We start from the raw sequence: 17,103 nt of genomic DNA, 5'->3' as shown, positions 1-17,103 counted from the left end.
ATCAATCTGCATATGTGGTGACACAGCCTGGTCTCTTATGCATTTAAATTGCAAGTTATTTGTCTCTCTTTGAAAGCTCTCATTTTTTTTCCCAAGGGGTGCTGGCTCCATTTCCCCTCCTTGCCCTTATAAAGACTGTGGAGGTTGCCCGGCACAATGGAAGGCTCTCGATTTGGGGTGGAATATATGCTTTTTATTCTGGCCTTCCAAATACTTGGTCATTTTCAAGGGCCCCGTGACAACCTGGTGCAGAAGAGAGGGGAGGGCATGTGCATCCTGGGCTACCCATAGCGAAACTGAGGCAGAGGGAGTTTTGGGTTCGTTGCTTGGTTTGCTTTGGTTTATCTGTTTGTTGTAAGTGAGGTGCCCAACCTCTCTTGGCCCGCTGGAGGGAAGTCTGTGACTAGGGATCTGATCCTGTGTCGAGAGGGAGCTCGGAGGTCATGTCTTAGTGGAGGGAAGTTCAAAGAGGGCCAGAGACTTGCCCAAGCCACACAACTGATCCAGAATGCAACCTTGGCTCCCAGCTCAGCCTGAAGACAATGGGCCCCACTGCTAAGGCACCTGTTTGGGCCTCTGTGTCAGCAGCTTGTGCTGCATCAGAGGACATCCCCTTAAATACCAAGTGTATTAATTTCTACCTACTTGGGTTGCAGTTTAAGCCTGGTGAGTGCATGTCACCACTGATGAGTGCGTGTCACCCTTCCCAGCATATCCCGTTCAATCAGGACCTGACTTAGCCCAGACACGAGCTAGCAGGGGTCCTCGCTGGTGCCCTAAATGGGGACTTTCTTTGATGCAGAAGGTGTGGTTCATTCCAAATCAAAGAGTGCTGGTCTCCCCATGCACCCTTGACATTGACTGTGAAGACCAAACATGAGGACATCACCTTGTATTTTAAAAATCTATCAACAGAATAGGGTGGGAACTTACTCAAGGCCAATATTGGGTCTAGCTGACTGTCAGGTCATTTGGGGATCTTTACGTATAAAAACTAAATCATGTAATTCACTGGTAATAATAGCTCCCATTTGTGGAATACTTGATCGTGCGCAGGCCTGGTGCTGGGCTTTCCCTTCTGTTATTTCCATTCCTCATCCTGTAAGACGGAGACTCTTATTCTTGTTATACAGGCGAGGCCACTGAAGCTCAGTGAGATAAAGGACTTTGTCCAGTGAAGTATCAGGGTCGAGGCTCAATGTCAGGGGTAGCTGGCTCCAGACCACAACAAAACGGGCTGTGCTTCCCACTAAACCATATCGCTTCCAATGTCAAGTCTAAAACTAGACCTAACATGAGCACTAAGTTGTAAGTCTTAGCATAATGTAGTGATTTCCAAAGCACAGACTTGCTGATAGTGGATGGGAATCTTATATCAGAGTAACTTGCTGCTAGTAACAATGATAAAATCTGGGTAAATATATAAAACAGATTTGTTTATAACTACTGGAGAGTGACCAGAAGCAGGCAGAAACTGGAAGAGATATGACCCTTGAAACAAGGAAACCATACTGATGAGAGACATGTTTATCTGGCTTTTCCCCTGAAGGCCTTCTCTGGTTGATGCAGTGCATAGGGGAATTGAACATAAGGAGCAATCAGAAACTGAATTAGCTGAAGAGTAGGAAATTGGAGTTTGGAACCTCTAGAGAAGCTGGAAATTGAGAGAGAAACATCCCAGAGAAGAGAGCCACAGAGGGAGAAAACTCCCCTAAAGCCTTGGCTGACTCTGGCATGGGTCCTGACTCCAAGGAGAAAACACAGCTGGAAGACTGAAAATGCTGAGCAGAGATTTCTGCAGCTGCTTGGCATTGAGGAAACAGAGTTTCTAGTTCAAATTTCATCAAGTTAGAGTAGTTTGTAAAACACACCAGGCTTTTCAGTGAGATCCTGGGAGATAATGACTTAGGAGTGTTAATGAAGTCTGTCCTGATGAAGCCTGACACCAAGCCTCCACAAGACCAAGGTGAAGGGCCAAAAATCTGATAAAACAATATGCAAAATTCTTCAGAGGAAGATAACACAATCCAGAACCTCTACATTGTATCACACAATGTCCAGCATAAAAGTAAAAATTACTAGATATGGAATGAGACAGGAAAATGTGACACATAGACAAAAAAAAATTTTTAAGCCAGTAGATACAGATCAAAGACAACCCAGGTGTTGGAATTAGTAAGTAGACTTTTTTTTTTTTTTAATTTAAAGATGTATTTATTTATTTGAGAGAGACAGCGAGAGCACACAAGCAGGAGGGGCAGGGAGAGGGAAAGAAAATTCCAAGCAGATTCTGTGCTGAGTGGAGCCCAATATGGGGCTCAATCCCACAACCCTGAGATCACAGCCTGAGCTGAAACCAAGAGAAGACAGACACTCAACCAACTGCACCACCCAGTTGCACCCTAGTAAGCAAACTTTTAAATCATTATATTACATTGGTTAAAGAGTCTATGGGGAAAGGCAATTATAATGGATGAAGACATGAGAAATTTTAGGAGTACATTAGTTTCCTAGGGCTTCCAGAAAAAAGTACCTCAGACGGATTGACTTGAAACAGAAATTTATTCTCTCACAGATCCAGAGGCTAGAAGTCTGAAATCCAGATGTTGATGGGGTTAGTTTCTTCTGAGGGCCCTGAGTAATAATCTGTTCCATGCCTATCTCCTAGCTTCTGGTAATGGCTGGCAATCACTGATGCTCCTTGGCTTGTATGTGAATCACTCCAATCTCTACTCCCTCTTCACATGGTATTTTCTCTGTCTGTCTGTCTCTCCCTCCCTTTCTTTCTTTCTTTCTTTTTTAAAAAAAGATTTTATTTAATTGAGAGAGAGAGAGAGAGAGAGAGAGAGCACGAGTAAGGGACAGAAGGGCAGAGGAAGAAGGAGATGCAGACTCCCACTGAGCAGGGAGCCCAATGTGGGGCTCAATCTCAGGACCTCAAGATCACAACCTGAACCAAAAACAGATGCTTAAATGACTGAGCCACTCAAATATCCTTCTTTCCTTTTCTTACAAGGACACTAGTCATATTGGATTGAGGATGCACCTTACTCCAGTGTGACCTCATCTTAACTAATTACATCTGTAATGACCCTATTTCCAAATAAGGTCACATTATGAGGTTCTGGGGGTTAGGACTTCAGCATATCTTTTGGGGGTAGGGCATATTTCAAACCATAACAAAGGAGATAAGGAAACTTTTAAAAAAAAAAGAATCAGATCAAGGGGTGCCTGGGTGGCTCAATGGGTTAAAGCCTCTGCCTTTGGCTCAGGTCATAATCCCAGGGTCCTGGGATCGAGCCCTGCATCGGGCTCTCTGCTCATGAGGGATCCTGCTTCCCCCCTCTCTCTGCCTGCCTCTCTGCCTACTTGTGATCTCTGTCTGTCAAATAAATAAATAAAATCTTAAAAAAAAAGAATCAGATCAAATTCTAAACGGTAAAACCAATATCTCAGAAGTCAAACATTTATTCAATGGGATTAAAAGTCATATAAACATCCACTGGATGGGATTAGACCCAACAAAAAAGGACCAGTAAATTTATATTTTTTAAAAGATTTATCAAAAAAATTTATTTTTCTATTTTGAGAGCAAGAGGAAGAGAGTATGGGATGGAGAGAAAGAGGGAGAGAGAGAATCTTGAGCAGACTCCCTGCTGAGCACAGAGTCCAACTTGGGGGCTCAATGTCATAGTCCTGAGATCATGACTGAGCTGAAACCAGGAGTCGGGTGCTTAACCAACTGAGCCACCCAGGTGCCCCAAGGACCAGTAAATATAAAGACAAATCAATAGGGGCACCTGGGTGGCTCAGTCAGTTAAGTGCCTGACTTTGGCTCAGATCATGGTCTCAAGAGTCCTGGGATGGAGCCCCACACCCAGCTCCCTGCTCAGCAGGGAGTCTGCTTCTCCCTCTCCCTCTACCCCACCCTCTGCTTATGAGCTTTCTCATGCAAGTAAATAAATAAATCTTTAAAGACAGATCAATGGAAATAAACCACACTGAAGCACAAAGAGAAAAATGGTTAACAAAAAATGAACAGAACCTCAATAACCTGTGGAATGGGATTGAGAAGTCTTTTTTTTTTTAAGATTTTATTTATTTATTCAACAGACAAAGATCACAGGTAGGCAGAGAGGCAGGCAGAGAGAGGAGGAAGCAGGCTCCCTGCGGAGCAGAGAGCCTGATGCGGAGGTCAATCCCAGGACCCTGGGATCATGACCCGAGCCGAAAGCAGAGGCTTTAACCCACTGAGCCACCCAGGCGCCCCGGGATTGAGAAGTCTTAACACACATGTAACTGGGATCCCAGGGGAAGAAAGAGAGATAGTAGGACAGGAAAATAGTATGTGATGAAAAAATATTGGCTGAAAATGTTCCATGTTTGAAAAAATGGTCAAGAATGTTCACTAAGCCGTAATCATGATAACTACAAAGAAGACCATGCTTAGGCACATCGTGGTCAGACTGCTGACCACAATCAAGAGAGAATCTGGGAAGCAGCTGAAAAAAAAGAAAAGAAAAGAAAAGAAACAAACCAAAAAACCAAGGAAATTAGGCACAGAAGAACAATGATGCAAGAGACAACAGACTTCTCATAAAAATAATGTAAGTCAGAAGACAATGGAGCAACACCTTAAAAATGGTGAAAGGAAAACATCTGTTAATTCAGAACGCTATCAGTGAGATGTCTTTCCAAACGGAAAAAGATTTAAATTCTTGGTTAAATAAAAGCAGATAATTTGTTGCCAGGAGACCCATATGATAAGAAATGACAGAGCCGCCTGGGTGGTTCAGTGGTTAAGTGTGGACTGGGTCTCAGCTCAGGTCTTGATCTCAGAGTTGTGAGTTCAAATCCTTTGTTGAAGAAAAAGAAATGCCAAAGAAAGGTTTTAGGGTTTTTTTTAAAAAGTAATTTATTTATTTATTTATTTATTTAATCATTTATTTTTTTAGAGGGAGAAGGGTGGAGGGAGAGAGAGAATCTTAGGAAGGTTCCATGCCCAGCATGGAGTCCTACCTGGGGCTCGATCCCACAACCCTGAGATCATGACCTGAGCCAAAATCAAGAGTTGGACGCTTAACCGACTGAGCCACCCAGGTGCCCTGGTTTTAGGTTTCAGGGAAATGACTTACCGGATAGAATTTCAGATTGACGGGATAATGGCATGGGTAATGGTAAAGAGGTGAGTGGATACAGAAGACAATTTTTCTTTTCTGAACTTCTTTAAAAAATAATGGACTCTTTAAAGCAAAAATATCAGTGCGGTCTGGGATTTATAACACACAAAAGCAAAATATATGACCACAATAATATAAAAGACAGGAGAGGCTAAAATAAAATTCTACTTTTGTAAAGTTCTTACGGAATATATGAAGTGGTGTTTTATTACTGGAAGGTAAACGGTGATAATTGAAGAATATGTATTGAAACCCCTCCTAGAGCAACCGAAGATATAAAGAGGGGTAGCTAAAAGGTAAACCAACAGAATGGAGTATTTATAAATACTCGATTAGCCCAACAGAAGGCAGTGAAGGAGGCAAGGAGAAGAGCAGGGATGAATAGATAATAAACAGTGGGGTGATAGACATACACCCACCTCCAACATGAAGCACATTTAATGTAAAAGGACGAGCCTCTCCAACTGAAAGGTAGATACTCTCAGACTTGATTTTAAAAATAGTCTTGTCTGGGTTCGGGGTCTGTGTGTGGGAGAATTAAATGAGGTTGTGCATCAATGCTCTGTGTCCAGGGCTGGGCCCTCAGTGGGTGCTTCTTAACAATCCCATTTTCTGGGAAGCCTGTCCGTGAGCTTCCTGTGGGGAGGCCCCGGTCGGCCGTCTACACAGCATTCTACCCTGCTGAGCATTCAGTCCCCTGGCCTTTGTGGAGCACAAGCTTCCTGCAGACAGACGCAGCCCTTCTAGAAGGCGGCTGTAGTGGGTTATTTGTCTCCTTTTCATGATCAGGGAATGGCCCTCCCTGTTTACCTGCTCTAAAGCAGCAGGGGAGGGGAGGGGAAGGCACCAACAAATGGCTCCTCAAAGCCAGTGCTGGAGCTGAGCTGGCCTGAGGCTTGTAAGGGCCAGCAGCTTGTGCCAATGTGGGTGATTCATGCTTCCCTGGAAACTAGGGCCAGGGGCTGCCTACCAACATCCAGCACTTCAGGCAAGGCCTCTCCCCCAGAGGAGCTCTCACTCTCTGGCCTGTAAGGTCAGCCCCTTTCTTACCCCTGGCTCCCACCAGTGCAGAACAGCAAGACGGTGTCGTGGGGCTGAAGGAGGACAAGGAGCCTTAGGTTCTGACTGCCCAGCATGGGCTATAAGCCTGGGTTACCTCTTGCTAGGTGGCTGTCCGTGTGGACAAGGAAAGGGGGACCAGGGGACCCCGGGCTGTATTTCTTAGGCCCTTCCTCTTGCCCCACATCTGGCCTCTCAGTTGAATTCAGAGTCTTGAGGAACCAAAGTGCTGTTTCTAGCAACTTCCCTACTGTCTAGTCCATTGGTCTCCTCCTCCTCCCAAATCCCCAGTCATTACCCCTCCTCCCCATGAGGGTCCTCTCCATCTCTCCTGATGCCTGACGCCAGGGACCGGTTGTACCTGTTTTTGTCATTTATATAAAAGACATCTCTTGTTAAGGTCTGTGAACTTCCTTTATATCATTGTGTATGGCGGTGGAACGTCCATCTTGAAAGCTGGCCAGGTATCCATCCTATGAAGAGTCAACACTTCTTGTATCCTACATTTTTCCTAAAGCCATGGGACAGTTGGGGTCATTCCGTCGAGGGCTATCACCAATAGTGCCACTGTGAATAGTCCACGTCCTTTGGTGGACACAGGGAAGCACGTCTGTCAGGTCTCTGCCTGGGGGTGGACGTGGTGGGTGGAGGTCAGGGCATGCTCCGTTGGGAGTAGACCGACACGCTTCCCATGGTGGTTTAACCGATTCACACTCCCACCGGGTGTGGGGGGGTTCCGGTTGCTCCACATGCCCACCAACATTCGATACTGTCAGTCTTCTTCACTTTAGCAGGGCCGGTACCGGAAGTGGTAGCCCACTGTGGTCCTGGGCTTTCCCTGGGGAGTCATGAAGCCGAGCGCCTCTCCCTGCCTTTGTTGGCCTTGGGATACTCTCTTGTGAAGTGCTTTCCTGCCAGTATTTCCTCCTCTGTTTTTCTCTTGAGTTGTCTGCCTAGTTTGACTGGACTCAAAAGGTCACTGTGCTCTGCCCCAAACTCAGAAGCCGCTGTGGCCGGGCCATGTTCCCACTGTAGCCGGTGACAGGGTTTCAAACAAAAGGTATAATATGTCACATAAAATTAATCGGATTTGAATTGATTTTGTATTTGATTGATCAATTTGTCTCGGTTTTATGGTTGTCCGAGAGCTACAAGGAATTTATGCCTTGTTTTATGTTGGCCCACGTTGAGGCAACGCCATGGGGAAAATCATTCAAGGCAACGATGAGGGCCCATGAGCTCCCCATCTCCTCTTGGTAAACGGGAGGAGATTTTCAAAATGCAAGTCCAGTCTGGTAATTCCCCTGCGTGTTGCGTCTCAGAGGATCCCTTCTGTTGTCCGTCTGCACAGGCCCCCAGTTCCCACTGCCCCCTGTTTGGGAGCAGCCGCTACCCGTGGCTACCCCCTTGGCTTAGCGTTAATTCCTCACTCAGACGTCAGCTTAATCGTCACTTCTCAGGGAAGCCCTGACAATGGGCCTAAAGCACACCGTCCCCGACAAGCACCCTCCTTCTTGGTGTAAACTTAGCTGCAATTTTTGATTTATTCATGACATTCTAGACTGCAAGTTCCATGAAGGCCAGGACAGTATTTTGTTCCCCACTTTTTTTCTTCCAGTGTCTGTGCCAGTGTTTGGCACAGAAAGAACTCAGTGGCTGTCTGTTGAATGACTGAATGACCTGAGCTGTGTGACCCTCTGGCTCTGTTGATGCTGAAGGGCAGGGAGGGCCCAAGGTCACACACAGGGAAGGGCCAGAGGCAGGCGTGAGGCCAAGCTCTTCTCGTTCAGGCACTTGGAATGTGAAAGAAAGTCCTCCTTGGCCAGCATCCTGGGCCCTGGGGTCCCTTAAGGATCATCTAGTCCAATTTCTTTGTGCTTTGAATGAGGAAGTTAAGTACCAAAGAGCGAGTAGGGATTGTCTAGAATTACTTGGCGAAGCAGAGCTCGGCTAGGGCTAGGACCCACTTGCCTGATACTCAACATGCTTTGCACAGCCCCTAAGTCTCCCGGAGGCAGGGCTCCGTGGGGGTGGGGGAGGGGTGGAGGTCACTGTTCTCACAATCCTGACTGAGAGCCTCTGAGCATGGCCGGCGTTCGCGTCTGATGCGGACTGATGACAAAGGCCTTCCTTGTTCTCTTTCAGAGTCTAATCTAGAGTCTCATGGGGCAGTATTGAATTCCTATCTATGGGAAGGTGGAAGAGGACAGGAACATTCTGGAATGAAGACTGGGGACGCTCAGAGTGAGTCAGGAAGAACAATTCACTGAGGAAAACTCCAGCTGCCAGGCAAATGCCCCCTGGTCCCCAGCCTGGCTGGGAGTACTGCTCGCAACAACTCCCTTAACCCTTTTGAGGCATAGACAGATGACGTTTTCTTTTTTCCCAGAAGATTTCATTTATTTATTTGAGAGACAGAGAGAGAGAGAGAGAGAGAGAAATCACAGAGGGAGAGGAAGAAGGAGCAGACTCGCCACTGAGCAGGGAGCCCTATGTGGGACTCGATCCCTGGACCTGGGGATCATGACCCGAGCCGAAGGCAGATGCTCAACAGACCAAGCCATCCAGGTGCCCCAGCAGAAGACACCTTTTTTTTTTTTTTTTAAGATTTTTTATTTATTTATTTGACCCACAGAGAGAGATCACAAGTAGACAGAGAGAGAGAGGGAAGCAGGCTTCCTGCTGAGCAGAGAGCCCAATGTGGGGCTCGATCCCGGGACCCTGAGATCATGACCTGAGCTGAAGGCAGAGGCTTAACCCACTGAGCCACCCAGGCGCCCAGGAGACATCTTTTTTTTTTTTTTTTTAGATTTTTTTTATTTATTTGACAGAGAGAGAGAGATCACAGAGAGGCAGGCAGAGAAAGAGGGAGAAGCAGGCTCCCCGCTGAGCTGAGAGCCCGATGTGAGGCTCGATCCCAGGATGCTGAGATCATGACCTGAGCCAAAGGCAGAAACTTAACCCACGGAGCCACCCAGGCGCCCCCAGGAGACATCTTATAATCGAAATTCTTATTGAGCTAAGTGTAGATTGAGATGCCATTGTGGGAAATAATGTCGAGAGAGCCCAGGCACCCTACCCCCATTTCCCCTAATAGGAAGGTCTAGACAAAACCAGGGACGATATTACGGCTGGGATACGGTCATGCCAACGCATCCCCACTCCCTCCGGCTTCTAGTCCTCCTCTTGGGCACATGTCCTGAGTTCTGTACAGTTTTGTCACAGGGCTCTGTGTCCTCCATCCCATCAGGACACAGAACATTTCCATCACCCCAAGGCTCTCGGCTATTGTTGCCTTAGAACCACACCCCAGTTCATCCCCATCCAGCCATTCCAAATCTCTGACAATGTCTCATCTGTCCTACATTGTTAAAATGTGGTCATTTTCCAAAATGCAATCTAAACAGAATCGCAGAGTATGTAACTTTTGGGGACTGGCTTTTCCCCTGGGCAGATGATGCTTTTGGAACCGGCTCCCGTCTGTCCGTCCCTCTGCTGCCAGCCCAAGGGTAGGTCTTACTATTCCCATTGTACAGCTGAGCAAACTGAGCCCTTGGAACTTCAGAGCCAGTGATCTTGATGGCCACAGAAGGGGAAGAGGACACGGGGAGGTGGGCTGCAGGTTGGGGACACAATGCCTGCCCCTGGATGGCAGACCCTGCTGTTATCCAGCCTGTTCCCCCCTCCCCTCACCTGCCCTGCATGCGAGTGTCCTCCTCTGTCCCCCCAGGCCCTCCCCAGGGCTGCCTCTTCCCTCCACAGAGAGGCGGACACCGGAGCTGCTGGATCGCAATCCAGTCTGATGACTTGAGGCCCACCTTGGCCCCTGAGAAGCTCTGTGACTCAGGCGGTCACCGCGTCCTCTGAACCTCAGGTTCCCCCTCGGTGAGCCAGGGGGAGGGGCAGGATCGCACCCGGCAAACCCGCGAAGATGCAATGAGGGGACGTGTGAGGAGCAGTCAGCTAAGTGCCAGGCGCAGAGTGAGCCCCCAGTGCACGGCGCGGAGAGCCGCCCGCGGCCCCATTTGGCAATGAATTATGTATGGCCTTCTGGCAGCCCTGCTCGCTGGGGCTGGCGTTCTCCAAGCTTCTCCTGGGCCTCTCTCTCCAGTGAGGGGCACAGGCTCCCCCAGGTGGGCGGGTGGCGTTCTTTGTCTCTTCTGCAGCGGCCCCAGGGCGGCTTCTGGTGCCCCATTCCCCAGGATGCCCATTTCACAGGCTGGAGAACCAAGGTCCGGGATCAGTTCAGGAACATCATAATATAATAATAATAGTAATAATAGAAAGAACAGAAGCATCAGTAACGTCAGTAATGGGGATGGTACCAGCTCAGCCTTATTGAGCCTTTCTGATGTGCCGGGTGCTCCAACAGACGGAAATGAGACTGGGAGGGCCCCCGCCGCCCCCACCCCTGCCCATGCGGTATTGTCCTAGGTGCTGCGGGCATAGCAGGCAGCAGAAAGGGATCCTGCCCTCGAGGAGCTCCGACTCCACGGAGGGAGGGCAGGCAATTGACAAACGAGTTATTGACTAAGGTCTAGGTCAGGTGGTAGACGCTGAGAAGGAAGAGGAAGAAGAGTGCGAGGGGGGCGGGAGGAGACAGGCATGGCCAGGGAGAGCCTCCCTGAGGAGGTGGCTTTTGAGCAGAGCCTACGTGGAAGTGAAACAGCCATCCTGGGGAGAAATATTCTGGAAAGGAGCAGCAAGTGCAAAGGGCGGGGGCGGGACACCTGTGTCTGGGGCGCTGCAGGCACGCATGTATCGTGGGAGGCATCAGATTCTCAGGACCACCCTGGGAGCGTGGCACCATGGCCCCGGTGGCGAGACCTGGGCGAGGACCTGGGATTTGGCGAGGTGTCACCACCTTTGTTCGTGTGCTCTGCGGCAGACATGTTAATGTGTTTGATTACAGGGGTGGCCCCACACCTTGTTGGGGGGATGTTAGGAAATAGGAGGTATCTGTGTCAGATCATCTTTCTAGCACTGGAAAAAGTCTGTGTTCTCAAACCATCTGCCCAGGGATTTGGGGTTAGAGACGATAGGCCTGTGCAACCCAGGTCTCTGCCATTAGCCCCCCTATAGCATCCCCCTCTCTGGTTTAGAACAGCTGCCTGATCCTGTTTTCCTCTTCCACCAGCCCGCGATCCCCCAGCATCACATCAACAGTGCACAGCACCGCGCTGCGGCTGCCTGCAGGCAGGAGGTCCTGTGTCCGCCTGCCCCCAGCTCCCTATTAGGCCCATGCTGTGCACTCGGAGTCGGGTCTGGAGAAGCCATGACCCACGCCTGTGGCCACGTCGCTCTGGGGCAGACCCAGCGGTGGCAGGTGCCAAGCTCATCAGTGGATGGGCCAGCATCAGCTCCCCATGGCCACGAGAGGTGTTCAGGCACAGGTTCGGTTGCCAGGTCGGTGGCCTGGATGAGGAATGAATGGCCAGCATCCTCTGTCCTCTCTGGCTTGGGGGTGGGGGGCAGGGAGTGTGAGGCAGCCCATGGGGAGGGAGTAGGTACTGAATCAAAAATGACTCTACAGAAGAGGAGGATAGAGCTGCCTGGAAGGGTAGGAAAACCCACTCAGCGGTGGCCTCCTTCCAGCCTTGCTGCCTTCAGGTTTGCCCTTCTGAGCCATCCTGAGAAGGTTCCAGATTAATCTTCCCAATTCATCCTCTTCCGGAGCCACCAGACCTTCGCTGCTCCCTATCCCTTGCTTCTTACCGCAGGTCATTCAGTGCATGGCTCTGTTGCCTCCGGGAGCACGCCAGGCTACCCTCGCCTCCGGGCCCTTGCCCATGCTGCTTCTGGAAGAGCATTGACACACTCGGAGGCCAGTCCCTGACATTGGAGAAGGCCATCTTTGTACAACAGATGGGGCCTCTCCAAACCACCCAGCCTGCCCCCTACACCGTCCCCCTGCTTACCACAGTCCTGCTGTGGGATAAATGCCAGCTCCCGGCCAGCCTGGCATCGAGGCCCCTCCTATCAGGTGGACTCCAGCCTCGTGGCTCCCCCTGCCCAACCTCCCTCCCTGGCCCTCACTCCTGTTCAGCCTGACAAAGCTGCTCAGGGTTCCTGGGTCCTCTGAGATTACCCTGTGTTTCTCTCACTCTGGGACCTTCTTATGTGTAAGTCCCTCTCCCAGGAACACTTCTCTCTCCCCTCTAGGCCTAACTCTTACTCATCCTCTGGGGCAGTGTTGATTCCACCTCCTCCAGGAAGCCCTCTTGGATTTAGGCCCCTCCCCTGGACTCCCAGAGGCCCCATGGCCCTCGAGCATCATCATAATTCCAACTCGGGGCAGAAACTGGCTAACTGGCCAGGCTCCTCTAGGCCATGGTCTGGTGAAGACAGAGCCCAACCTTGGCTTCTGTCTGCCCCAGGCTGGCCAGGGCTGTGTGCCCAGGAGGTGTTTGAGAAAGCCCAGAGAGAAGAAGTGAGAAATGGCACAGAAACTTTGACTCCATGTCGAGTTTTTTACATGCAGCGCGATGGCCATGGAAGGGTTCTGGGTTCCTAGGCCTCTCTGACATGGAGCTAGGTCACCACCTGGCCACACCCAGCAGCCCTCGGCCATGCTCTTTTAGTCTGTATAATGGACATAACCTTGGGTCCTGTCTAACATTGTCACGAGGCTAAAGAAAACAATACGTGTAAAGTGCTGATCACAGTCCTAGGTATTCAGTAAGTGTTTAATATTTGTACTATTGGTAATTAATGGGGCTGGAGTCTGTGGCTCCAACTCCGGGCTCCTCCACTTGCTGGCTCTGTGACCACGGGCAAATTACTTAAGCCTCTCTAGTTCTCAGTTTCTGCATCTGTAAAATGGGACAAATCACAGGCTCATTCCCTTTCTGTCTCTCATAGTGAGATTAAATAACTGGTGGGAGGTTAAGTAAATGAACGTTTGTAGAGTTTGCTCAGTGGTTGGAGCAGGTAAAGGGCTGAGCAAACCCTGATTATTACTCGACAGCTCGACAGTCTCGACAGCCCGAGGGCGTCAGTTCTGACACCATGAGGAGGAAACCGTGAGGAAGCTCCTGGGGAAATCGTCCTGCGTTGCTGATCTGAGCTGGGGGCAGGAACAGGCCTTAGGACTTGTGAAATGTGACTTCCCACTCCCTACACCTCCTGACACCACCCCATCCCAGTCTGGTGGTCAGAGGTGCCAAGAAGTTCTTCCTTGTACCTACCCTAAATCCCTCCTATGCTGGTTCCTACGGGTTCCCACCCAGGTCCGGATGGAGAGATGAGGATGGGAGCAGGACGGGTCCCAGAGCTGCCCAGCTCAGCCCCAAGTCCAGCAAGGCCAGTGGCCTCCTACTCCTGGGGGCCTACAGCCTCCTCCAGAGTCTCCCAGCCAGAGCCAAAAGCGAAACCACATTTGTCCCCCAGGATTTCAGGCCTTGAGGAAGGAAGGGGGTGAGTGTGTGCCTGCCCCAAGGTGGGATGGGGAGAGGGAGCCCGTGGAGGCCTGAGCAGGGGGCAGGCAGGACCGGGTGGGGAGGTGGGGGGCAGCCAGAGAGGGGAAGGGTGTGGGAAACGGAGGGCGTGGAGCCGGGCAGTACTGCCTGGGAAAGGGAGCCTCGGGGAGGCCGGGGAGGCGCGGGAGAGGGAGGCCTCATACCAGACACTGTCTAGACGCAGCAATTATTGTCAGCTCCGAACACCCAGGCTCTGCCGGCTCAGCTGAAAGGGAGCTTAACAAAGAGCCAGGAGAGGAAGAAAGCGGGGAGAAAAGCGCCCGTGGAGCCGGCTCCTCGCCTGTCGGCCTCTTTCTCTGCCCGGCTACCCTCCTTTGTGCTCCACCACCGAGAAAGCACAGCTCAGAGATGCCCGATGGGGACACGCGGCTCCTCCTGGGCCCAGAGGGCCAGCCCAGGTCACTGTGTGGCTTTTGGGGAGGGAGAGGACCGTGTCCTGGATGGGAGATGCATTTTACGCTTGTTTATTTGGACGGCAGTGGCAGTGGGAACGGAGTCCGCCCCCACCCCCCCCAGTAGAAGCGGGCAGGGAATGCAAACCCACATCCCCCCACCTTCCTGCTGTGCAGCACTGGACCAGGGCCTCACCACTCTGAACCCCAGTGTTCTCATCTGCTAAAGAGGGTCCCGCCTGGGAGGGCTGCCGCCCATGCCCCTCATTACGCTGACACAGAGACTTCAGGACTGCAAGTGACCTGGGCTACTTCTTTGCTAAGAGCCTGACCTCCTTTGCTTCTCTGCCATTGTCATTATTACCCCCACTTTGCAGATGAAAAAACTGAGGCACACAGAAGCCAGAGCCCCTTGCCAGAGCTCACAGGCAGTCAGCAATGAGTTTGGATTCAGCTCTGTCCCTTCATCTTGATCATGACTTTAGGATGTCCCCCAACCTGGGGGAGGGGGTGCTAATGATGGGTGGCAGGACTGATGGGAAAGCCACAGGCCCGTGACCTAGGGTGTGCAGGGAGGGTCAGAGCGGCAGGTGGCCAAGCTCTGCCCCCAGCTGGGGCCTGGAATCAGGCTTTGGCTGAGCCACTCACCCCACAGGCTGAGCAGAGTTGTCCTCCCATCTTGCGAGAGGACAGACAGGGATCCGAGGGGGAAGTGGGTGCAGGTGATTCTATGATGCCACGAGGCCTCTTTGGCACCCTACAGTAATTTTCCTCCAGCCAACAGCCCAGGAACCCCTTCCTGCTCCTCCGGGAGAACCTCAGAGGCTGGTCCTGGGTTCTAGAGTAACACAAGGGATCAAGGGGGTGGTGCTGGATTTCCAGAGGAGGGGAAGGTGGTCCTCATCCATCATCCCCTGGTTCTATAGGGGCTTGATGTGTCCCCTGGGTCTTGCCTCAAGTGGAGGGCAGGACACTCAGTGCAAGGGACACACGCTCACACGCTCACATCTGCAGGGCGCCCCAGACTTGGATCAGTCATACACACCCCCTCCTCCAGCCGAGCTGTATTCCTCCCTCTGCTCTGTGGAACTCCCCAAACATCTGGTCACTTCTGGGACAAGGGCCATGGTCTTGGGACAAGGGCCATGGTCTCAGGCCACACTGATCCTCTCTGAGGCTCTCAGGTCTGTGCCCCCGGACCCCCTCCACACCCCCCCCACCCGTCACTCTTCACCTAGTTAGCCACTCCTGGTCCTCAGGGGGCCCTCCTATCCCCCACCCCCCCCCCAGCGGAGATCAGGCCCCTGGGACCTACCGTCCCAGCCCCTGTCCCAGCCCCTTGCGTGGTCCCCTCCCACCCAGCCCACTGCCCTCTTGTTATTTAATGCGTTATCCCTAATGGCTTGTGCAGCCTCTGCTCTTCCGGGGGAACTGTGAGCCTTGTCTTCTTTGTCATTGTGTCCCAACACCCTCCCTGAGGCCTCTTGCTGGGCTCGGTTTTCAGTCCGGCTCCACCCCAAGGCTGGAGAAAAGGAGCCCTAGGTGCCTTCTGCCCTCTCCTCCAGAAACCTCTCCTTTTGGAGACATTGGGCTTTTCAGGGCAGTGCTCCTGCCCCTCCCCCAGTGGTCACCACACAGGCAAGGACTCGTCCCTGTGCTGTGCATCAGCTGGACGGCACCCTAGGACATGGCTGCGGTTGCCTCAGGCCCCCCACTCTCCCAGCCTGGTGTCTTGCACAGCCCTGGGTTGGTGATAACCCACAGAACGTCGCTCTCAGCTCAGCCTTGGGCAGGCCAGGATGGGCCACTGGGGTGGGGCCAGCAGGAGAGCCCCACAGAGCCCCCTCTACATCCATTCCCCTCCCAGAGACCCCGGCCAGCTGGCCTCCTCCACTGGACTGGCTCTGCCCCTCCTTCCACTCCCCTCCATTACCCCCTGCCGGCCCCTCCCCGTCCCTCCCCTCCATGGCCCTCTCTTCTGCTCTCATCCTCTCCCCTCCCCTCTCCCCATTCCCTTTCCCCATCCTCTCCTCTTCTCTCCTCTCCTCTCTGCAATCCTCTCTTTTTTCTGAGTCCTTCTCCCTCGCCTCCTTCCTTTCTTCTTCCTGGGTTAAAAATAATCAACTTTCTGGGAAGCAGCAGCTCCTGCTGAGCCGCCCTCCCCACACTTGGGAGCCCCTGAGAATAGCTTTCTGCGGTTCTCAACTCCAGCCCCTCCTCTCCCCCACCGCCCCCTCCCCGCGAGCTGACTAATAAGCCCGGGCCGCGGCGGCAGTGCCAGCTCGGCTAGAAAGGCTTTAACCGCTTCGTGCCCGGACGGCGGACGGCGAAGGGCGCGCAGCCGGGGAAGGAACCAGGTCGCCCCGCAGCCCTGCAGGTGGGCGGGGCCGCCTCCAAGCCCCAGGCTCTGAGCCGCAGGTAGCAGGCGCTCAATTAATACTGAACTTTGACCCCTGACTATGAACCCGCCCTGTCTAGCTGCTTATGCCGCTAACTCCGGGCCTGGTGGCAGCGAAGGGACATGGGGACGGGGTGGGGTTGAGGAGGGTTGTCAGGCACGGATACCCAAGGTAGAGGGAGTAACTGACTGGTCAGGGCCACGTGGAGGGTGTGACTGGGCTCCGCTGGGCCCCGGGGACTTCTGGGCCAAGGGCTGGGAGGGGCTGAAAACCGCCCTAGAATCCAAGGACGTTCACCTCTGGTCTAGCTTTTAGCCATCGCCAGCTCCCATCTTGCAAAATGGGAAACTGAGGCTCGGATGAGGCAAGTCGTCTCCGGGTTCTTGCCGAAGACCTTAATGGACCCAGTCCCCCCTCCATCCCCGGCCCCAGACCCTCGGCTCCAGCACCCGGGTTAACGCGGGTGTAAGGCTGGCGAGGGGACATCTGGGTCAAAGGTGAGGGGTAGGAGGGGAGAGAAGGAACATGAGCAAGGCAAGGGCCCCGCCGGCCCCGCCCACTCCTCGCGATCCCGGCATTACCTCATCGCGGCGCG

This window comes from Enhydra lutris, unplaced genomic scaffold, assembly GCF_002288905.1.
Source record: "Enhydra lutris kenyoni isolate GAN:26980312 unplaced genomic scaffold, ASM228890v2 scaffoldscaffold13, whole genome shotgun sequence".
In the NCBI taxonomy this organism is placed as follows: domain Eukaryota; kingdom Metazoa; phylum Chordata; class Mammalia; order Carnivora; family Mustelidae; genus Enhydra; species Enhydra lutris.
This window is presented reverse-complemented; position numbering follows the sequence as displayed.